Here is a 19,080-nt window from a genome sequence, read left to right as displayed (position 1 = left end):
CCCGTCCAAGAAGAAATGGGCCACTATTCTCATCGTCTTGTGCCATGTATTATGAGTACCTAGTTGTTAACTAGGGGTTAACTTGTGATGGGCTGGTATCCCGTCCAAGAAGAAATGGGCCACTATTCTCATCGTCTTGTGCCATGTATTATGAGTACCTAGTTGTTAACTAGGGGTTAACTTGTGATGGGCTGGTATCCCGTCCAAGAAGAAATGGGCCACTATTCTCATCGTCTTGTGCCATGTATTGTGAGTCCCTAGTTGTTAACTAGGGGTTAACTTGTGATGGGCTGGTATCCCGTCCAAGAAGAAATGGGCCACTATTTCTCATCCTCTTGTGCTATGGGAACGGAATTCGAAAACACCAGCTTAATGCATCTTATAAAGGTACGGTAATGATTTAACTTAAACAACCCTCCAGAGGACAGTCTGTTATAGCGTTTAGTCTGAAGTTTATCACTTCTTAAAGACGACCTTATACCTGTTAACAATTATTTCTTTATGTAGGTCTATTAGAATTCGAGCCATCGTCTTGATGCTGATTAATAAGATAAGCATATGTACATTTAAAAAAAAGCGTTATTAATGTTGTTAGCGTTAGCAATGGTTTGTAATAGGGGAGATAAGAATGATATCTTTATGGCACCTTTATTAATGCGAATATGTGCCGTGTTTAACAATGTTTTGGGTACAAAAATTATAAGAATGATTTGTTTATATGTTAACAGTTTCACAAGTTAGATGAGTTTCGATTTTCTAACCTATTTAGAAATATGTAGTTAAACAAAGTTTTCAGCATTAAACATCTCGATCTTTGTAAGACTTCATCTATCAGTTATATAGACAGTTAAGCTGTAATAAGTTTTAATGATCGAGCTACTTGGTGGTTTATGTTGAAGTAACCACTGCCACCTATAATCGTGATTTGTACTATCATAGAGCTACTTGGCGGTTTATGTTGAAGTAACCACTGCCACCTATCATCGTGATTTGTACTATTATAGAGCTATTTAACGGTTTCTGTTGAAGTAACCACTGCCACCTATCACCATGATGTACAATAGCATTCAGCTATTTAACGGTTTCTGTTGAAGTAATCACTGCCATCTATCATCATGATGTACAATAGCATTCAGCTATTTAACGGTTTCTGTTGAAGTAACCACTGCCACCTATCATCATGCTTTGTACTATGATAGAACTATTTAGCGGTTTCTGTTGAAGTACCTCTGCCACCTATCACCATGATGCACATTGTGAAGCGAAGTAAGTTATGAATTTGATGTATGTTTGTTTTAATGATAAAATACAAGGCACTGTATAAGGATCGTTTGGGACCCTGCAGATACTGTGCTGGTTCTGTTATTTAGATATGAGAGTTATATGTCGGTATTGCATATTCTAAAACAATCAACGATTGTATGAACACCCCTGATGGTCACAGGTTTCCATGTCGTGTTTGTTTATTATTATTTAGTCGTATAGGAATAAAGATTATCTAAGAATATTCCAATTCAGCAATTCGAACTTAGTTTAAAAGGATATTGCTGTTATACAAAGTTATAAGCAGTGACACAAACTACAAACAAACACAATTAAGGCGTGAAAAATAATTGAAAAATATAAGTATTATTACAAGCATATCTCTACTTTCAATTCTGTTGAAATTTTATCTGTCCAGTTTATTGTAATCTTTATTGTTGTTTTTTGTGCTATAATTGGGAAGCAAATGCTCTAAATATTGCTGGAATAAAAATAAAAATATTTAATATAAAGGACCCTAAGAAAAATAATTATATAATGAGTAGACGAAGAAATAAACTTTTGTTTTTATTTTATTCAAAGATATTCTTTGCGAGTTCATATTTCTTTATTTATGGACAACAAAGGACCAATTGGGCTCTCTAAACTGTCCTATTTATTAAACTAAAATTTAATAACATAAAGCACAAAATGCCAGCCTTTATCATTCAAATATTTATCAAGCATTCACTTAAATTAACTGCATTTACTCCATCTGAAGAGAACCCATTTCAAAGACCAACCATCCTGTTAGGCAAATAAAGCTGTCTTTATTGAAGATGACTTTTACCTTACCAAAATGTGTATTTGTGTTCCCTTGTCATAGTAGTCCCCCCTTTCAACCCTTGCTAGTAATTCAATGTCCTTCCTAAGGTGAGGCTCCCAAGACTGAGCACAGGACTCCTAAATCGACTTAACCACTTTGAAGTTTACTAGTAGTTTGTCCAGCAACTCTAGGTGAACCAAAGGTTGATAAAAGGTTTAATCTTTAACTGCTACAATTCAGTTATTTGGATTGAATCCGTCCCTCACAAGTGTGAGACAAAAATTAGCAGCAGAACCTTCAAACGGCAATTTAATGTTAATAGTGGTGATGAGATCCTTCAGTCGCTATTGTTGCTGATTTCTTAGTGTAAAACTACACAGCGGACTATCTACACTTTGACCAGCGCGGGGAATCGAACCCTTAATTTTTGCGTTTTAAGTCCATATACTTACCGCCGACCCACCGGGGAACCGCTCAGTGGTATTACTGGTGTTATTTAAATGTTAGAAGTTAACCAGAGTTTCCATAATGAAGAGTTTGTTTGTTTGAAGTTATGCACAAAGCTACACGATGGGCTATCTGTGCACTGCCCACCACAGGTATCGAACCCCGGTTTCTAGCGTTGTAAGTCCGCAGACATGCCGCTGTGCCACTGGGGGGGGGCACCATAATGGAGAGAGAGAAAAATATATATATACATTGCCCTGATCATAAAACGGTATCTTTTTTTTTCAGCTCCCCCCCTGCAAGAGCTTCTGGAATGGAACAAAGTAACAGTTAAAATGTGTTATAAATTAATTTTGACATTACAGAGTTAGTGTTTGCGCTTTACGACTGTTAATTTTTAAAAGGGAAACTCCCTGCTGATAAATCGTAACGATAAATTTATATAGGGGTTCTCCAGATGTAGCGTATAACGTCGCTCTTTTTTAACATAGACAGGTGAAGCTTCGTTTACGCTAGTGTGCACTGAAAAGTACAAGAAGAAAAGCCAGATGTCAGATAAATTATCAACTTTATCAGACTGCTTCCAGCGGGAATTGATTGACACAACTCCACATCAACCAGCTGTCCTATAATGCTGCCTTCTGGATTGCTGCCTCAATTTCAAATAACTATCAAACAAGATTAACAATTAACAATTTTCAGGTATGACAGTCTGCCTCCATTATTTGGTAGGCTTTAAAAGTTTGTTATACACCAATATCAATTAAATGCATTCGCATATTATATGTATATATATATATATATATAGAGAGAGAGAGGAGAAATTTCTGCCTTAGAAACTATGCACCTTGATTATGTTCATATTTTTACACATAATGAACAGTAAAGTCACTAACAATATCCCTGAATGGTAGAGATTTCCTGTTTGTATCAAAACCATTAAAATTTGGCACTACGTTTGAACTATTTTCAGAAAATTTCCTACTTTTATAACATAAGATCATCAATACCTTTAACGCAATTATAAGAAATCAAATGTCATATTAAAAAATCGTTTCACACAGATAAGCTATAAACTGTCATACAAACGTTATTTAATTGAATTATTTTAATATATAGTACGATAGAAAGCTCCAAACGCACTACTCTTGTATATAGTATTATATTATACAAATACAGATGTCGAGCATTTTTAAAATGAACAGTCTCTAACCACCACAAGCCATTCTGTAATGTTTACTAGCATTCTTGTAGGTAGTATTCATGTACAAAATGTCTTCTCAAAATGACTGTATAATTTTCCCCTTTTCCCTATCCCTGGGTCGAGTACAGCACAAACCACCACAAGCCACTCTGTAACGTTTACTAGCATTCTTGTAGGTAGTATTCATGTACAAAATGTCTTCTCAAAATGACTGTATAATTTATTCCCCTTTTCCCTATCCCTGGGTCGAGTACAGCACAAATAACTCATTGTGCAATTTTGTGTTTAACGACAGAAAACAACAACAAAAAACAACTCTTCTCTATTTCTTGTCAGTAAATGTGGACTCATTTAAACGACTTTCACGAGTTTTGCAACAACAGTTGATGTACAATTTATATACAACACGTCTTAACGACTTGTTCTCAGAATTCGTAACTGAACGTGCCTTCCTTTTTTTTTTTTGCAGCACTATATCCAAAGTTATATGTGGTGTTTTATCTCTTAATGATTACAGAGACAGTATCATTCATTATACACACCTCTTTCGATGCCAAATAATCTACATTAATTGGTTTTTCAACCAGTACAATTTTGATAAGTTTATATACAATACCGGGCTTTATTAACGACTGACAAATTTAACCTGGAGCTATCTTCCATGCCAAATGGCTTAGGCTTAAATATTAATTACATATGTGTAGATTAAATGTTGTTCATAATACCTTCTGTACCAGTTTGTTCAGCTTACCCTCCTAATCAATAATGTGTTTATTTTTTAGAGCAGAGCCACATTGGGCTATCTGCTGTGTCCACCGCGGGGAATTGAACCTCGGATTTTAGCGTTGTAATTTCGTAAACTTATCGTTGTACCACCGGGAGACTCTAATCAATAATACTGGATGCAAAGTTCGTCTACAGTATCACCCTTTTCAAATATCAATTGAAATTAACTTTAGATTCACCAGATTCTTTACTGCTTTATTGTATATGATTTTAAGGTGGGATTATTTAGCTATTTACTTATGTTTTAAGCTGTGAATAAAAAGAAATAAATGCGGTCTTTATGCGTGTTTAATTTACCTGGTCTGCTGTACAATAATTTTATATAGAGAATTAAACAAACCACTATGTTCGCACCAAATTCTTGACTGGTTAGCAGATGCAGTGTTGCATACGGAACCTTTTAAATTCAAAACTTTACGCCGTCAACTGTGTATAGGCAAAGTTAGGGACATGTAACTTCTGGCTGAATAGAAGTTTGAGTGTTAACACCTGGTGGAAGCGGATGCTTTACTTGTGGAACTTTCTGATCTGTGTTTAAGGGTTAGTGTGTTGCCAACACGTATAGTGGGGGAATTGGTTGTTTCTTATCTTCTCAAGGATTTTTCACTGAACCTGATTATGTTGCTACAGCTTGTATTATTCATGATTGTGAATACTACCTTTATGCAATATTTGTTTACGAAACGAACTTTTATACACATAAAGGTTAGTTAGATGATCTTTAAAAATGTCCGAAAATGTAAAATTTCATAGAGTCAAATTCAATAGAAAAGCAGCAAGCTACGTTTGTCATGTTATGTTATATTGACACAGTTTTCAATCTGTCACCATGTGTAAGCCACTACTGTATAAAGAAAAGAAAACGGTGTTAAAGTTTGCCAACTGGCTGTCGCAGATGTGCAAAGTGAACAAAAAGTATGTTAGTTTAAAGTAGATAAATTAGACAATACAACAAAATATATCCGTTACAATACTTATCACCCACGCATCTCTTTATTGGGATTTATTTACCGATCTCCCAATGTGTCTTACCCCTTTTTTTACCCCATTCTCTAACATTTTTTATGTGTCTTTCATGATACAAAATAAATTATGTCAATTATATCAAGTTTTAGGTAAGCTTGGAGTGAGTGGCAGAAAAGTGTTGGTTCAAACAGAGTTAGAAAAATTTCTACAGTTTTGGACTGTTGTTCTTTTATCGCTGTACTTTGGATCCTGATATGGTTACAATTTATATCAGTCTTACGATACTTTCAGCTATACTTGATGTATTGTGTTTTAAAGTCTCAAAAAGCAGTATTCTTGTAGGCATGTGAAGAGACACTAACGTTTGATCTCACATCTTCCTCATGCATAGTTGTGTAAAATTGTTTAAAATCAATGAATTTTGGCGCCATGTTATAGAATTTGCAAATGTTTTAAATTTCACGTGTCGGTTATAATTATATCTTAGTTAAATTTCTGGATACATACGACTGATTATTTTAGTTAATTTAAATTTTAATTTCAAAGCTTCTTCATTGCTGTACCGTCTATGCGGTAAAAAAGAATTGTCAATGTTTCTTTCAGAAAACTTAAGGGGGGGGTAATCTTATTAATGTTTTTGGTTCTTATTCTTTTGTATTCATTTATCACTGTTGAATTCCATTGGCTATTTTCGTTAAATTAAAATAACAATGAACAAAGCAAATCAGGAACACATTAATAAATTGTGTGTAATCATTCCAAGATACGTTAATGATTTATTTCAACATTAAAGTTTTCATGTTGTCATAAGCCTCTTCATCCAGAAACGCTATTTTTAATTTATTTTTGACTACCACCTTTTTTTTATTTGCTTTCATGTTCACTATTTATATGCTCTTGTAACAAAACACTATAAAAACTCATACCATAAGCCCAATGGGGGTACGAGTAGTTAGTCTTTACTTCTTCTACAAAAAACGTGTTCCAAGTCCGATTATACTCTGAAATTTCTTTTAATTTATAAAGTAACTTTGATCGGATGATTTGGTTTCCTAGGTGAATAAGAATACATTTTACTGTATTTAATGTGCAACGTGTTTAGATTAGTGTCAAACTTACATATTTTAAGTATGAATCTTAACGTAACTAGATGAATGAACAAGGAAATCTATCGTGTTTTGTGAGAATATAGAGAAATATACATTGAATAGGTAAATGTACAAAGAGTATTACAGTGTTTAAGTAAGCGTACATCGAGCTTTACAATGCTTAGATGAGTCTAAAACCGTCTATAAAATATGTTTAATTTGTAAACGGTTTTAGCCTCACCTAAGCATTGTATAAGGAACTTTACTGTGTTTAGTTAAGTGTTTAATAACTTATTCATGCTTAGGTATACTTTGTAACCGGAATTACACTTTAAAAATGTTCTTATTAATTATGTCTACCTGTCTTAGACTAAATGGTACGATACCAGAAGTATACTTGTAATTCTAATAACCTCTGAGTGAAAGCAAATAGGAATATTTTATAATATGTACACCACACTACATGTACCGTATCCAATGCCTGATAAGGCCTTTCGCCCAATACCAAGGCTCCTCAGGCCAGCTGGTATTCGACAGACATAACAATGGTCTAGGTGCTATATATATTATTAATTTTCATGAACAACAACAGTTATGGTGCGAACCAGCTTAAGTAGTTTAATATTAAATATTATAATTTTTATTTAAATCGTATACAACTTAGCTTTTTAGGGTAAGAATTAATGGTATAATTTTACTTATTTTCCTTTTTTTAACACTGACTATTTATTTACTTTTATTAGTGGTATTTTACTTGAATTAACTAATCTTCTTGATCCTGGAAGGGGTCAAACAACCACAATGTCGAAGGGAGAAAACCATATTACTAATCCTAAAATTGTGAGTTAAAGCAAAGCAGAGTAGTTTATAAGTTATAGTGTCAAATCATTAGCATCTTCTCTTGTTACTATATGCTTTCTGTGGGTCTAGTTCATCGTAGTCAATAGTCATCCTTCTTTTGGAAGAGAATGATTTGATTTTATTTATTCAATTTTGATATATTTTCTGCCTAACAAAAAATACTTACACCGATGTATATAAGATATTCTGATGGTCATACAGACATTTAAGTAAAAACAGAAAAAAAAATCAAAATCTTACAATAAAAGTAACTACTTTCGTTTGATTAAGGGTTGTTTAAATCAACATATTATTTTTTAAGAGAGTCACCACCAGGTCTTTACAATGCTGTTCGTGCTAATGTCGAAAATTTCAGCTGAAAAAACCTATTTGTATCACCAATAATCTTATGAATGCTGTTTATTACAATGTTTAACAGCCAATTCGCCTAAAAAGGCACCCATGTTTGTCTAACTTTGAAAATGTGATTGCTTGCACTATACATATATTTGTTTGTCTACTTGGATGTGTTTTGTACTAAAGTGTACTGAGGTATTGAGGAATAAATACAAGGCATGTACAAAAAAAAAGCACGTACACTTTCAGGTTTGACTAGCATATTAGGCATTTCTAACTGAGAAGGTACAGACGAGTTTGTACTTGGATGTGCTAAATGTTCAAAACGCAGTGCTCAATATGGTGCATAAAATCAATATATAAAGAGGGAATAAAAAAAATGTTATAAATGTTGTGGCTGATAAGTTCCACAAGTTTTCAACTAAGCTGATGCTCAGAAAATTAAAAGCACACTACTCTCATGAGATTAAACTTCTACCAGTTTCTGAAAGCCTAAAAGATGAATGCCCCAATTGTTTCCGAAGCAGAAAAAGCAGCAGCAAACATATTTGACTAATTGTTAGGATAGAACTGTAGAGTAAGGCTAATTGACTACTTGTTAGGATAGAACTGTAGAGTAAGGCTAATTGACTACTTGTTAGGATAGAACTGTAGAGTTAGGCTAATTGACTAATTGTTAGGATAGAACTGTAGAGTAATGCTAATTAACTACTTGTTAGGATAGAACTGTAGAGTTAGGTTAATTGATTAATTGTTAGGATAGAACTGTAGAGTAAGGCTAATTGACTAATTGTTAGGATAGAACTGTAGAGTAAGGCTAATTGACTACTTGTTAGGGTAGAACTTTAGCCTTACTCTACTGTTGTGAAGAGTGCAGGACAGGGGCGGAGGAATTTATACCAGTGATATAGTACATAATAAAGAAGGACCAGTGCGGTGGAAATAAACTTGGAAATTTTTACTGGTAGCACCATACTGGCAAATGAAGCTTGCACTAGTAATAACACAGCCAGTTTGGAAGCATTGAGGTATAACAGTGTGCTCTACTTGACTGCTTCTTAGAAACTCTAGCATTTCAGAGATAGCCATTTGGTTGAAAACACACTCATCGAATACTGTTAAATTGTTCGTAAAAGGACAGAAAATTTGCTTAAGTGTCTCATTGCTAAGTAGCGTACATAAAAACTAGTAATTTTTCACAATGGAGATCTAATACATATTTAATTTATTTATATTATCAGTACCGTTCCTCTCTTATGGGACGCCAATAGTTAGTAAAGCTCGCCAAACATTTTTGGTACTAACTACATAATTTGTACCTGTTTGGTTATATTAGCATAGATGTACATACATGTTTTGAACTCAAGGCAACATGTAATGCCTTGTTACATTCAAATATACTCTAACTGACACTGCTCTGAATAAGTTTGTTTATAGTTAAGCACAGAGATACACACAATGGGATATTTGTGCTGTGCCCACCACGAGAATCGAAACTCGATTTTTAGCGTTATAAGTCCGTGGACGTACTACTGAGCCACTAGTGAGTGGAGGGCGCTCTAAATAAGTGATGACAACCAAGGCAGAGGTCCTATGTTCTCAGGACAATACCCCCATAGCTTATAACTAACGTTGCATCAATAAGTAAGAAAGAAAAAATTAGAACTTTCTTTTGACATAGCAATTTACCAAGTTTATATTTTTAGTAACTTAGTAAATGTCGGTGTGAGGAACTCATCTAAGACAAAACTGGTTAATTCTAAGAGCTTATGAGTGAAACCAAAGAAGAATATATAATAACATGTCAACCACACCATATCTGACGTATCCAGTGACAACGAGGCATTTCTTCTCATCAGGTCGGCTAGGATACGATAGACATAGTAGTGGTCTAGGCAATATTTATATCACTAAATGCCTGAACAACAATTGTAATGATATAAACTATATTAAATAAGTGAAACGTGATTATTATCAATCTTATTTAATTCACGGGATTACGGTAAAGATTAATATTTTACTAATAATAATATTTTATTTTTATCTTTTATTTTTAACACCAAATATATATATTATTATTATTTTTTACTTCAATTAACTTTACTATCCTTCAGAAGAACAAGCTAGACTTCTTGTACCCGGAGCGCCTCCCAGTGGCACAGTGGTATGTCTGCGGTCTTATATCTCTAAAAACCGGGTTTCGATACCCGTGGTGGGCAGAGCATAGATAGCTCTTTGTGCTTCGTAACAAACAACAACAACAACAAGTACCCGGAGCGGATCAACCAACTACAGAGTCAACGGGAGAAAACTACATTAATAATTCAAGAATTTACGAGTGGAAGCAAAGATAAATATAAAACGTTCGACTCCGAAGAAAGCGTAAGCTGAAATGTTGAATAAATAACAGTTTACCCTGGAGTTTAAGCCGATTTTTATAACTAGGTTTTATACTACAATCAGCTTAACATTTTTTTCATGAGAAACCATGAAGTAATACCTTCTGAGCTAATTTTATGAAAACCGAAGAATATGAAGTTCAGTTACGATACATAAATTATTACTAATAGTGTATAACAATAGGGTATCATAACCCACGGCAGTACTCTAACGGTAGGAGTAGATAACAGAATTACTCTTGATTTTAAATGAATAGGATATGAATTTGATGTTGTCAATGTTTCTACTATTGTTTTATAACAATAGGGTATCATAACCCACGGCAGTACTCTAACGGTAAGAGCAGATAACAGAATTACTCTTGATTTTAAATGAATAGGATATGTATTTGATGTTGTCAATGTTTCTACTATTGTTTTATAACAATAGGGTATCATAACTCACGGCAGTACTTTAACGGTAAGAGCAGATAACAGAATTACTCTTGATTTTAAATGAATAGGATATGTATTTGATGTTGTCAATGTTTCTACTATTGTTTTATAACAATAGGGTATCATAACCCACGGCAGTACTCTAACGATAAGAGTAGATAACAGAATAACTCTTGATTTTAAATGAATACGATATGTATTTGATGTTGTAATGTTTATATTATTGTTTTATAACAATAGGGTATCATAACCCACGGCAGTACTCTAACGATAAGAGTAGATAACAGAATTACTCTTGATTTTAAATGTCTAATGAGAAAACGAATTACCTATACTGATATTTATATATATTGAAGCGTACGTCTTGGGTTGCTGCAAGACATTTTCCCCTTTTATGTTCTACCCACATTCGTACAGAAAAACTGTGTACCCTCTAGGGGTCCGTCGCTTGTAGACGATGAAATGAATTTGAATTCACAACTGTCAAAGGATAAAAGACACTACATGGTAAAATTGTAAGTTACATTATATATATATATATATATACAAGTGTGGTTAAAACACAATCGTAAACATAAACGACACTCGATAAAGATACTAATGTGTGTTTTACACGTTGTTAGTAATACTTAAGACACTAATTTAATTAAGTTATCCATAAGGTACTAGTTTGCTTATCTTATAATATCAACGTATAAGATATTAGTTTGATTAATTTAGTTGATATATAAAATAGATTGTTCGTAAGATACTACTTTGAGTGTCTTAGCTTTTCGGTAAATACTAGTTTGATTATCTTAGCTTTTCGGTAAAATACTAGTGTGATTATCTTAGCTTTTCGGTAAAATACAAGTGTGATTATCTTAGCTTTTCGGTAAAATACAAGTGTGATTATCTTAGCTTTTCGGTAAAATACTAGTTTGATCATCTTAGATTATCTACAAGATACAAGTGTGATTATCTTAGCTTTTCGGTAAAATACAAGTGTGATTATCTTAGCTTTTCGGTAAAATACTAGTTTGATTATCTTAGCTTTTCGGTAAAATACTAGTTTGATTATCTTAGATTATCTACAAGATACAAGTGTGATTATCTTAGTTTTTCGGTAAAATACTAGTTTGATTATCTTAGCTTTTCGGTAAAATAGTAGTTTGACTATTGTATTTTACTTATGCTCGTTTGATAAACTAGCCAGTCGAAATTTTTATATTGTGATGATAATACTGGTGGTAAATACTTCAGCATTAGATCCTATCCTTGTAGATGCGAAGTTTAAGCCTAGGGATCTCGTAACTCTACGCTAGTTCTTAGACAAAACTATTGATTTACTAAAATTCTAAACTTGTGGAATGGTTTACCTGATGCTGCAGCTTGGCGGTGTTAACATATAGGCGTGTTCAAACTTTTGTTGGATGGATATAAGTCCTTAAAAAAAATACACTTGGCTTGGATTGGTTGTGTGGAGAGCAAACGACGGATTGAATACCTTCTATCATTATACTTGCTCTTATGTTATGAATGAAACAGCTGTTACCATGGTTGGTTAAACAATGTATTGTAGTTTTTGATAACATACGTTGTTTAGGCAACACAGCTAGTTTTGGTTAGCAACTAACTATGTTCATTAAATAAGAAATGGTATAATTAGCCAACAAATAGTCTGACACAGCGTAATGACTTACTTGTTTACTAAATTATCATGAACAGAATCTACTGTTGCAGCCGTAAATAACATCACGAATGATCATTTCTTTGGATGATATATATATATAAGGTTATATTAAAACATCTATCTACTGATTGCTGAAAACAGAGAGTTGTGGGCTGCCAACAAGAACTGTGAAATCAAATCCCAGTTTTGTGGCTTGAGAGGAAAGTAAGTATTTAAATAACGCCCTGAAATAATATTAGTTTTTCTCGTTGCAGAGCTCATCAGTCAGATCTCCGTGTACATATTGTGTTTTAGATCTTGAAACTGTTACCTCAGAACTGTGAAGTATTAATGCGCAGACGTTAAGAAGGCAATAGAAATCTGAAATTGTATCGTTTACCCCTAGAAATTCTATGGTTTGTGGCACCGCTACTCTGAACAACAAAACTCCAGGAGTATTATATTCTAAAAAAAAAAATGGTTTTATATTATTGATAAAACACAAATTCCATTGCACTGATCAATAATTATTAATACAAACGTAACTATAAAAGCTATGGCAATTCGACTTGTATGTTTCAGGTGAATCGGGGACTCCTCTATGAAGTCGAGCGTTTCCTGTGTGCGTCCATGTGGAAAGATTATACTTATAAATATGTAGGATGGGAAAGTAATACCAAACGTGGAAAGACTGAACACTAATAATTAGTTCAAAAAAAAAAAGAGTAATTTCCTATTGACGCAAAAATGAAATGCGACACCTAAACTTACATTAAGTCTCCTAAGTGTTTGCATGTCGCGTTTCCATAGTGATCCAGGTCAAGAACTTTCTAGCTCTTTTTCATGGGTGGATTCACGTGTTATTTTACAAACCATTTTTAACGCATGGCAGTATTTTATAACACTTACGTCATACTTTGTCAATCATGCAACTTGACCTTTATTACTCTAGAAATCAGATCTGTTTACCTATCAATATTCTTACCGAAACCGTAGACCGAATAAGCAGTAGAAAATATACAGTACTTTTAACAATGCGTTTCGGCTTTCAAAGCTGACTGTAGTTTATAAGCTTTCAAATTCATTGTTTAAAAACTTGTCTATTCGCTATTATTTCTTCAGAAATGATGCTATGAGAAAAGAAATATGCATAATGAAATACTTACCTAAACTAGAATGTTTTAACTATCAAAACATAGCACCAAACTGAATTGGAAGTAGTTGTTTGCCTAAAGTAATTTCTTTCATTTACTTTTGATGTTAAATTCAATATCATTAGTTGGTGGAAGTCAACGAGTTTTATGTGAAACTTTGTCAGACAAATAACGTCAAACTGTTATAGTAACAGCATAATATGGCATTGAACTGCTATTCTCAATTTTCTTTCTGATTTGTTGAGTGCAAAAAGTTGTCTTATACTCGGTCTAAGAATATACGTGATTCTATGATGGTAATATATATAAAATTACAATTAAAATCAGAAGAAATATAGGGATTTACAGGCGACCCAGACATTTCTTGAAAAACAACAACATTTTTTGTTGTGTTTTAGAAAGACTGAAATTCTACTGTCACAGAATTTCGTGTATTTCACTTTCTGTAATGTAAAGAAGTGACATTTTTACATGGACAATAAGTCTTCTGACTACATGCGGAAAGTGCTATACCATAACGCTTTAAACGATATTAAACCTGTAACTTCCTAAGTTTACAACAAGTTTTATTATTCAAATACTTTTCATAGGTTATCTAATCTCTCAGATGATCCAAAATTTTATATATACACCTTTAGTTTCTTCCACGGGCTTCTTTCTATAGTATAGCTTCTTCGCAGAAATCTCTGTAAAGTTCTGATGTATATTATTCACGAAGTTAGACTTCATCAAAGAAAGAATATAAACGAATTAGATAACAATATACCAAGTAATAACAATTGTTGTGAAATGTTTGTATGTGTATGGGAATCTAAGATGCAAGGAACATGTAGTTGTTTAGATTGATATAGTATGAACATGAGTTTTAGTGAATTTAGGGACAAGATGACATATAAGTTTTGTAGTATGATATCAGAGGAGCACGAGTGTACGTGAATTTAGGCGCAAAATGACATGCAAGTTTTGTCAAATGATATCGCAGGAGCACGAGTTGGCATGAATTTAGGGGCAAGATGACGTACAAGTTTGGTAGCATATCAGGAGAAAAAAAAACATCTTCAGTTTACATGATTTTTATAACTAATTTTAGGCCTATTGGTTTCTAATGTTTAAGCAGTCTTCAGAGTTTAAACCGTAGTTATTAAAGTAAAATTGTTTCTATGTGTCTCATGCTGATAACAAGAGTTGATCAGTAATTTATTGATATCACGTTTCCAGAACTTGTAGTTGGTATATGGATATAAACATATATGCACACGTACGTGAGAAGAAAAAGTACTGTAACGAAACGTTAAAACTAAATCAACGACGACAACAGTTACATTGCTTGTTCCTACGTTAGATTTCGTCTAAACTGGTTTAAATGACATCCATTCTAATATTGTTTTTTTTTCTTTAAAGTATCAAGTATCAGTTACTAGGCTACTTACGTATGCAGTGAAATAACGTCAATGTTTCTTGTTGTCAAAGCCTTCGCATGCTCCATTATTTGTCAACAGATTGGCCTCAGGTTACTTTAGTTTTTCAAATGTAAGTGGCAGGTTAGTTTGTACGTATACACTTTCTGCACTGTACAACAGTATATATTTTCTGTGCAACATTTTTCCAAGCAAGCTTTAGAAAAGGAAAAAGTTTGACATGTGATTTCATGAAGAACCAGATATTTCAGTTTAACATACAGTTCTATAACATCATTGTTTTCCAGTTTAATGTGTAGTTCTGTAAGACGAAAAACTATCTGTTTAATGGGCGGTTGTGCAAGGCCAAGACCTTTCAGTTTAATGTGTAGTTCTGTAACATCAGTACCTATCAGTTTAATGAGCAGTTCTGTGAAGATCAGATTTTCCATTTTAACGTGAGAGTTCTGTAAAGACCAAACGTTTCATTTAGTGCGAAGAATTTGTGAAGACCAGACATTTCAGTATTATGTGAAGATTTTGTGAAGACCAAATATTCCGACTTAGCATGATGATTTAATGAACACAAGATGTCTTTGTTTAACGTAAAAGTTTTGAGAAGGCTAGACGTTTAGGCTTAACATGAATGATTTGTAAGGACCGTACTTTTCAATTCAATGTCCAGTCAACAGTGCTTAATTATCTAACCTACCTTATAGTTAATGCTTCTAAACATATGACAGGTAGGACAAGAACGTTATTATTAGATTTCCTTACAGCACTTCGTGTTAATACATGCTCTTCTATTCAAAAGCCTTTATTTTGAAGTTTTTATGTGTTTGAGAAGTTTATACATATTTAGATCGACATCTAATACGCCCTTCACTTTTATGTCATAAAATTTGAATATCATTTTGTTTCTCAGTTTCGTGCAGGTAGGCCCCCAGTGGCACAGCGGAATGTCTGTGGACTTACAAAGCTAGGAACGGGGTTTCGATACCCGTGGTGGGCAGAGCACAGATAACCTATTGTGTAGCTTTTTGCTTCAAACAAACTAACCATGCGGGTAGATACACGAGCTTGTTTTATCAACACCAATGTCACAAGTTCGAAGCCTTCATCTACTAAAAATAGCAGAAGTCAACTACCATACCTTGCTTCTGGCTTTAAATGAGGATAAGATGTTAACTTACAGATTATACATCAAATCGTTATTAAGCTGGATGTAATATCTCCTTTTTTGCTTCACTAAAACAGTCTATAGTTTATTCCCTAACGTATAGATCTTCTGGTGTTAATACTACTGAAATATAAAAAAAAACACTTCCGGTGAAACAAAAGAATTACATTTAAATGTTTAATCGCAATGTCATACCTAAACTCCAACTCCAACAAAGGATATCCAGTGTCATTCCAAGCCTAACGAGCCTCGGTAACGTTTTTCTGATTACTACGTGTTGTACTCCTACATCTTACAGCATCGTTGAAAGAAGACATTGTGTTTGGAAATACACTAAAATAAATATACGCGTGGTAAGTTTCTGAACAAAGATATAAACTCAAGTAATAATAATAATAAATTTACACCACATGACAAAAATTGTTTACTTCTTGTTCATTATCTTTTAATTTGATGTTATTGTAAAAGGCCTGGCTATGGTTATAATAACATAATATAATGAAAGAAAATAACACAAGTATCTGATTTAATGCTTTTTTTTTTTATTCGTAAATTAAATCTATTAACGAACTGCTTCGGAGCATATCTTTACAACGCTCTATTGCTTGGCCGGGTTCGGATTCCCGTCACACCAAACATGCTCGCCCTTTCAGCCGTGGGGGCGTTATAATGTTGAGGTCAATCCCACTATTCGTTGGTAAAAGAGTAGCCCAAGAGTTGGTGATGACTAGCTGCCTTCCCTCTAGTCTTACACTGCTAAATTAGGGACGACTAGCGCAGATAGCACTCGTGTGGCTTTGCGCGAAATTCAAAAACAAACAAACTATCACTTAAAAACTAGAGTCTGTGAACATTTAGGAGTATCTAACAGAACCAACCGTCCACTACTTAAACCCAGCCAATCATCCATTTGTTCACATTCTTAAGCCACAGGTCACAATATTTCATTTAACGATTTCTCTATCATCACCACAGGATCTTCAGACCTTGACCTCTACATTAAAGAAAGTCTACTCATAGCTGAAGACCCCCCAACTCTTAATGACTCACAAAACTCTTTAGATCTAAAATCGTTCTAAATTTTCGCACTTAACTCAGCTGTTGTGTAATATATATATATAAACATTGTTTCATCCGTCCATTTACCGCTTTTCTTAATAACTAGTGATTATATTATAATTTTAGTTAATAATCATCTTTGTAACACAATTTCCAGATCTCGCTGAAGATGGAATAAGTTATTCCGAAACGTTCGAACCTTGTAAATAAAATGTTTTATCAACCGTCTTCATTTTCATTATTAGAAGAGAAATATCTTTATGCAAAAGTTATTTCAAAATAAACCAACGTAGGCACTACAATACTTACAATAACCATATTTATAATAAAACAAACCAGAACAACACAAAATGTAAAATACAATGAACCACCTAGCCTTAGTCTCTCTCAGAGTAGTTTATCATAGTAAAAAAAAACAAAGAAAAACATTATTTATATCCGAATTTTTAAATTATATACCATCCCCGTCACACCAAACATGCTCGCCCTTTCAGCCGTGGGGGCGTTATAATGTGACGATCAATCCCACTATTCGCTGGTAAAAGAGTAGCCCAATAGTTGGCGGTGGGTGGTGATGACTAGCTGCCTTCCCTCTAGTCTTACACTGCTAAATTAGGAACGGTTAGCGCAGATAGCCCTAGTGTAGCTTTGCGCGAAATTCAAAAACAAACAAACAAACAATTATATACCTCCTCGCTTATCGATCAACGTTTAATTTATCATCACGGATACAAGGTTGTGCTGTTTCTATCGTATTCAGTCTGTTTAAATGTTGTAAAATATGTTGTCCAAATAAGACAGTTTTAACCTAACATGTGTATCAAACATGGCCTTCAGACCAAAACAGTCGTGCTGTTGTAAGTCTATGTTCAAACTAACACTCACAACACGAAACTCTTTTGTCCTTTTATGTAACTATTTTCTAAATAAAAAAAAATTAGGTCACTGTTGAAATTGTATATTGAATTACTGGTAACTATGTGATTATTTTAGGAACGTGTTCGGGTATCGTTCTAATTTCTATTTAATTATAAAACAGAAAGCATTGATCTAGTGATTTTCTTAATCTTTCAATTGTCATTTATACGTTAAAAGCCTTTTTTCAGATCGTTCCATGTTTCATGAAATTTCTCTTCAAAGTATAAACAAAGTAGTAAAATTACAGGTAAGTTTCCTTACCACTAGTGTGTTACACGTGAACAAAATGATGCCCTCGTCCTAATGTACATATGATTCGCTTGTTGCTTCTCTTCTTTATAAAATGCATTAATTAAATTTAGACGAACAAAATAATTTATGGAAACCTCAGTACGGGATCATTTCAAGAGAATATTTTTTACTTATCGTAAATACTATGTCTCTTAAGAAATATGCATCTATCGCATGCTATTGTTTTACCAGTTTAAATTATTCGGAAAAAACTAAAGTTATAAACTAACTCTTTAGTGATTCAACAAAATGGCTCAAAGAAACAGTGTGAAAGTTTTCTAAATGTGTAATATGTGAAATTTTTGAATGTGTAATACGTGAAAGTTTTTGAATGTGTAATATGTGAAAGTTTTGAATGAGTAATATGTGAAAGTTTTGAATGTGTAATACGTGAAAGTTTTCTGAATGTGTAATATGTGAAAGTTTTCTGAATGTGTAATATGTGAAAGTTTTTGAATGTGTAATATGTGAAAGTTTTTGAATGTGTAATATGTGAAAGTTTTCTGAATGTGTAATATGTGAAAGTTTTTGAATGTCTAATATGTGAAAGTTTTCTGAATGTGTGTAATATGTAAAAGTTTTGAATGTGTAATATGTGAAAGTTTTTGAATGTGTAATATGTGAAAGTTTTTGAATGTATAATATGTGAAAGTTTTTGAATGTGTAATATGCGAACACATAATTTCGTCTCATTTATCGAAGTCTTTCAGCCTAATCTATTATATACAGGATTTAGCCACCAAAAAAACAAACAAAAAAAAACATTTAAGCATGAAGCAACTAACTTTTGGTTTGTTTGTAATTAAGCACAAAGCTACACAATGGGCTATCTGTGCTCTA

Source organism: Limulus polyphemus, unplaced genomic scaffold, assembly GCF_000517525.1.
Source record: "Limulus polyphemus unplaced genomic scaffold, Limulus_polyphemus-2.1.2 Scaffold33, whole genome shotgun sequence".
Taxonomy (NCBI): domain Eukaryota; kingdom Metazoa; phylum Arthropoda; class Merostomata; order Xiphosura; family Limulidae; genus Limulus; species Limulus polyphemus.
Note: the sequence above shows the minus strand (reverse complement) of the source record.